Source organism: Plecotus auritus (genome assembly GCF_963455305.1).
Source record: "Plecotus auritus genome assembly, chromosome: 10".
NCBI classification, from domain to species: Eukaryota; Metazoa; Chordata; class Mammalia; order Chiroptera; family Vespertilionidae; genus Plecotus; species Plecotus auritus.
Window position 1 is genome coordinate 53,922,447 of NC_137785.1, and position 6,530 is coordinate 53,928,976.

The 6,530-nt window shown below is 43.9% G+C and overlaps 1 pseudogene across 1 annotated transcript; it reads right to left on the bottom strand.

Moving 5' to 3' along the window:
* Positions 1–1,242: 1,242 nt before the first annotated feature.
* LOC308236021 (small ribosomal subunit protein eS8-like) lies at positions 1,243–5,259 on the bottom strand (annotated as a pseudogene). The gene is made up of 2 exons: positions 5,242–5,259; positions 1,243–1,914 (listed from the first exon to the last, which is right to left on the bottom strand). The product of its transcript is annotated as a small ribosomal subunit protein eS8-like (transcript).
* Positions 5,260–6,530: the final 1,271 nt, after the last annotated feature.

The window sequence follows — 6,530 nt, forward strand, 5'->3', positions numbered from 1 at the left end:
ACATTTGAATTGAAACCTGCGGACTTCAGAGCCTGTGCATTTTTTATTACACAATCCTGCTCAGAAGATTGTTTTCAGCATAAATTGTATGCAAGAAAATTATCAGCAGCTGTGGAGAAGGAAACAAAATTAAAACAAGCAATCTTCTAAATTACGCAGACAAGAACATATATATTCATACTGATTTTCAAACATGGAAATGACAGACATATTTAAGAAACAGTCCTGGCCACAGAAAATATGAGGTAAATAAAAATTCAAAACAAGAAAGGCTGCATATCACCAGAGAAATGTCCCATAATTGCCACTTGGACACAACTTCCATTTTAGTAGGTTAAGTGAATGCAAGGGATCCATCTTACTTTGAGAGAAGCAGGTGCTGCCTTTGCTCATGAAATTCTCCTTGCAGAATTAATTGAAATTGGCTTGGCTATGAGTGCTCTCAGTTGATTTGGGAACTGGCTCAAGAGTCACGAACAAGAAATAATCATAAACCTCTGAGTACTTAGTTTGCTAGTGGGGTGGCACAGGGCTTGATGGATTGAGTTTCATTTAGCATCTTCATTAATGACCTGAAGGAGGGGGCAAATAGCTTGTTAATGAAACTCACAAATGGTAACAAATGAGAAGCCATTGCAAACCCTGATAAAGACTGCTAAATTTTCCAAAGAAACCCAAAGAGGTGAGATCTCTAGACAAAAGTGAACAACCTAAATGCAACGTGGAAATTCGAGAGTTGAGAGCAGGATTGTGGGGTGGGGGGAGGTTGTACTGAGAAGAAAGGTAATGGAGAAAAATATTCATTTTTATGCTGTCATCTACTAAGAAGCTTCAACAGCATTATTTCTAAAAGGAACCCAGGAGTTAAAATGAAAAGTCACCCATTGACGGACACACAGGCTATTTCCATATCTTGGCTACTGTGAATAATGCTGCAATCAACGTGAGCGTGCAGACATTTCTTTGAGATCCTGTTTTCGGTTCCTTTGAGTGCACACCCAGAAATGGGATTGCAGGACCATAAGGTAGTTTTATTTTTAAATTTTGAGGTACCTTCGCACTGTTTGCCACAATTGACTGCACCAATTCACATTCCCACCAACAGCGCACAAGGGTTCCCTTTTCTCTGAATCCTCGCCAACATTTATGTCTCATCTTCTTTCTTTTTTTTCTTTTTTCTTTTTTTTTTTTTTTTAGAATAAACACCTTTATTACATGAGCCAAGACAGGAGGGAAGAGGATTTATTTGCCTTTCCGGGCCCTGATTTTCCTCAAACAGAACTCCAGCTCCTTGCCCTCGAGCACATGGCCATCAGCTCGGCCACACTGGCCTGGTCTGGAGCGATGCGTGCAAGAAGCTTGCCCTTCTGGAACTGCTCCTCGAGAAGACTGCTGATTGGGGCATTCTTTTTCCTTTCATCGTATTTCTTCTGAATTTTCTTTGATCGTTTTTTGTTCAAAATCTCTTCCTCCTCAGGAGTCCGCTCGGCCCCCTCCTTGCGGCCCAGGGGCAGTGCGCAGTGGGACTCGTACCACTGTCGGTACAGGGTGCTGTCAACGAGCACGATGCAGTTCTTACGAGGGTCTTGGTGCGGGCCAGTTCGTTGTTGGACGCATTGTAGACAACATCAATGATCCTTGTGTTGCGCGTACAACGCTCCGAGCCCCAGGAGAAGGTGCCCACGTCCAGCCCCAAGGCTCGGAACTTCTTGCTGCCTCCCGCACTCGGACTGTGTGTGTGCGGCGGGGTCCAATCTCAGGGTTGGCAGCAGGGCGTCCCAGCTCACATTGTCGCTTCTTGTGACAGGGCTTCCTCTTGCCCCCGGCCTTGCGGCGCTTGTGCCAGTTGTCCCGAGAGACACCCGTGCTCGGCGCCGGCTGGAAAGAGCTCCCATCTTCTTGATGACAGCCTTTCTTACAAGTATGAGGTGATATTTTATTTGTATTTCCCTGATGTTGAGCACCTTTTCCTGTACCTGCTTATCCTTCGTATGTCTTCTCTAGAAAAATGTCAATACAGTTCCTCTGCCCGTTTTTTAATCAGGTGGTTTATATTGTTGTCATGGATAGATAAAGAAGATACATATGTGATATTATTATATAGATGGTATTATTCAGCAATGAGGAAGGACATCTGCCATTTGCAACAACATGGATGGAGCTTGAGTACATACTGCTAAGTGAAGTAAGTCAGAGAAAGACAAATATGTATGATATCACATATATGTAATCAAAAAAGGCTGAACTCATTGAAACGGAGACTAGACTGGTGGTTACCAGGAACTGGGGGGAGGAGGGAGAAGAGAGGGGAGGAGAGGTGTTGGTCAAAGAGTATAAACTTCCAGCTATAAAATGAATTAAATCCTGAGATCTAATGCACAATATAGTGATATAGTTAATCATACTGTTTCATATACTTGAAAGTTGCTACAACAGATCTTAAATGTTCTAACCACAAAAAGGAAATGGTAATTATGTAATATGATGAGGTGGTATCATTTCTGCAATATATTAAGTATATCCAAACAACACCTCGTCCACCTTACACTTATTCAATGTTATATGTCAACTATATCTCAATACAGGTAGGGGGAATAAAGGGAAAGTAAATTAAAGCTCAGCTTATAATGTAAAATGGTTGCCAAGAGGAACTCTGGCTTATTGCTGGATGGTAGAGCAGAAAGAACACTGGATTTGGAGTCAGTAAGACAGAACTGAGGTTTAAATACAGGTCTTCCATCGGATCCCATTTTTTCACCTATAAAATGCAAATGAGGATGACCACCTCACAGGGCTGCTGCGGGTGAAATAAGAGCATATGCAAAAGGCAACAGGCACAATGCCTGGCATGACCAGATGGTCCAGCAAACCTTGGCTGCACATGACAGGAAGCCTTGAGATGGGCTGCTGGACCAGAACTGAGCACGGTAGCTCCTGGAAGTGGGAGTTGAACGGAAGAAAGCCCCAAGGAAAGTAAGAGGGAGCCCAGCCGGCGCGGCTCAGTGGTTGAGCATTGAACTTGTGAGCAGGAGGTCACGGTTCGATTCCTGGTCGAGGCACATGCCCAGGTTTCCAGATCGATCCCCAGTAGGGGGCAGGCAGGAAGCAGCCAATCAAAGATTCTCTCTCACCATTGATGTTTCTCTCTCTCTCTCCCCCCCTCTCCTTTTCTCTCTGAAATCAATAAAAATATATTCATTTTTTTAAAAAGAAAAAGAAAAGTAAGAGGGAAAAAGGGGGCAAAACCAAGAGAAAGACACAAGAATGTAATCCAGTTCCCCAACTCCAGAAACTCTGCTGAAGTGTGCAAGGATGCAAGCGGAGAGTGAATATTTAACATGAGCAGGGAGATGTAAGAGTAATGGGGTGAAATTAAGAAAAGGAAAGCTTACACTTTAGATCAGGAAAAAAAAATGTTCCTTGACACTTCTATTAGATATTAGCAGAATATTCATACAAGGAGAATAGTAAGTGGATCACTTTTAAAGTGTTTTAAATTAACTGGATAATGGTTTTCAAAGTTTATCAGTAGGAAAAAAATCCCTCCTGACTTCTTTTTCACTCCAAAGCCTTTGAGGCAAAAGGAGGAATGGGGGACATCTGTAATAGTGTCAACAATAAAAAATAAAAATTAGAAGAAGAAAATAAAAGGGAAAGGCTGTCGCTTGATCCCCGGCCGCAGGCATTGGAGGAGAGAGTGAAGCCAGGCCATGTGCCACTGCACCTGACGGCCCTCTGACCTTCCTGCAGGAAGCACTGGAGGGAGCGGGAACCTGGGTGGCAGAAAGGAAAGAACCGTGTCCGACAGTGTCCTGGGTTTTGCTCCCCTAAAAACTAGCTGCACACAAAAATGGGCTAGTGATTTCTAATCTTCCAGAGAGAGAGGTGGGTACTGGAGGTTAGACAACAAAAGGTACAGGATTTCCAGGGTAACAGGTAAGAGACTACAAATGTCCCAGCAACATCAGGGTCAGCGCAAAGTGGGGAGGTGAGGGAGGAGAAGGGACGCCACCACCTCGTGGAGCTTAAGGGGTGTATCAGTAACTACCACAGAGCAGAGATCTGGAGGCAGAAGGCATAAAGGGGCAAAAACAGCCAGACCACGTCCAGAAAATTACCCCTTAAAGTAGGGCTGGGAAAGGATACAGAGTAGGTCTAGAGATTCCAGTGACTCATACCAAACATCCATAAGCTGGTAGGTATCCCTAAAGGACATCGGAGTATCTGCAGTGTTGCTTTCTTTCCATGTCATCTGCATGAATCCTGCTGGGACAAATTTCTTTTCTTTGTCACTAGGAACAGAGAGGATAAAAGGTGACGATGATGATGATGATGATGATGATGATGATGATGATGATGGAGGAGAAAGAGATATGAAGAAGGAAGAGGGGAAAGAGAGAGAAATAATACAATACAAGTACTACTGAAGGTTAAGAAAATGTGCATTCAAGAGCTATTTGTTGAACACCTGCTAAGTGACAGGAAGGAGAGGGGACATGGCTTTCAGGCCTTAAGAGCTTCCTTTGTACTGGAGAAATCAGATCTGCGAATCAGTGTTCACAGTGCAGCCTTAGCTGCTACACGGATAAGTAAATTTAATTCAACTAACTTTGATGGCTATTTTATTAGTAGTAATAAATATTATGGGTATTATTATTAAGCTTTACTATGTATCAGGCAATTTGTTAAACTGCTTATATCAGACCTACCTCATATGCTCATAAGAGGACTAAATTCAATCATCTACTATCTTCACTTTATAGAAGAGAAAGTTGATGTTTACAAGTTTAAGTCCCTCATTTAGAGTCTCCCAGCGAGTTAGAGTGGGGAGGTAATTAAAACCCAAGCATGCCAATGCCAGAGACACGCCCCTAATCACCACAATGGCTTCCCTTTGAAAGATGCCTACACTCCGTACCCTGTCGAAGTCCTAGGGAGTTTTCTTGACCCATCAATGTATCATGTCCCCTGTTATCCTTCTCAATATCTATCACTCACTTTACTAATTACATCCAGTATTTCATTAGATCAGTATTTCACTGATTAGTTGCATATTGTTTACTAGATGATGACAGGGCGGAATGGAGTTTCCTTTCCTTGACATCCATTATGACAATGATTACTCCCCAGGGAGTGATGTGGGGAAAGGAGTGAGCCGCACTGCAGCACATGTGCCCACCTGTGGCCTTTAGTAAGGAGGATGGCCCTACACCAGCTTATTCCATCTGGCGGAGCCATTACCTGCTGCAGTTCACACATGACTGGCAGTGATTTGCATGCAAATCGAAGCCTACATGCTTTCTTGGAGCTAAGAGCTGTATTTCCACATTTCACAGTGGAATCAGTCAGGGGACAGGTGCCGCGATTTTGTGACCGTGCCAGCAAAAACCCTTCTAAATACCAAGCTCTATGTTTCACAGCAAGACTGTTTATTGAACCGGTTCATGGAAGCTCCAAAGACTCCTCTGCTGAAATACTGCCAGCTCCAAGCTCTGATTTTGACATTGATGTTGTCAGTTGAGATTAAGCATTGGTCTTAATGAAGGCTGGCAGACATCTTCTGAGGTATGATCACCCATGTTCCTGTGGCTAAACAGCAAAGCTCTGGACAGCAGTGAAACTAAGGTCTTGGGAGGGACCAGTTGCCTTTTTTTTTTCTTGCCCCCCTTCATTGGTTCCCCAGTTCTTATAAGATAAAGGTCAAGTTCCTTGACTAACCTTCATGGGTTTACATAATCTGAGCCATATTGATCATCTCCCCCTCTTGCTCCCTTATACTCCAACAATCCAAAAGCACTTCTATTTCCCCTTACACATGATGCAATTTTTAAAAAGCGTGGAGGGGGTCAATGGGGGGCGAGGACATATGTAATTTGGAAAGAAGAAAGCTTTCCTTCCTTTGCACATGCTGTTCCCACTACCTGGAATGACTTCCTTCACTGTGCTGAAGGGTAAATTTTAAAACCTTGATGAATCCTTCAAAACCCCATCCAAGTTATTCTGAAAGATCTCCCCTGGTTGTTCCAAATAAAGGTAACCTCTCTGGTTCCAAAACCTCATCTATAACTTTACTCTTATAGCATGAAACAAGACATACAAAAAAAAATTTTTTTTGAAAAGACATACAGGCATCCTATATAATAAAACCCTAATATGCAAATTGACCAAACGGCAGACCAACCAGTCGCTATGACACACACTGACCATCAGTGGGCAGATGCTCAACACAAGAGCTGCCCCCACAGCGGGAGCGCCACTCAGCCAGAAGCCGGGTTCACAGCTGGCGAGCACAGCGGCGGTAGTGGGAACCTCTCCTGCCTCTGCAGCAGCACAAAGGATCCATGGGGAGCGGGCCTAAGCTGGCAATTGGACATCCCCCAAGGGGTCCCGGACTGCAAGAGGGCACAGGCCAGGCTGAGGGACCGCCCCCCCAAAGTGCATGAATGTCGTGCACCAGGCCTCTTGTACTAACATAATAGTCTTGCCACTTGACACTGAATATCCATAACCTGCTCATCCTTCTATACCAA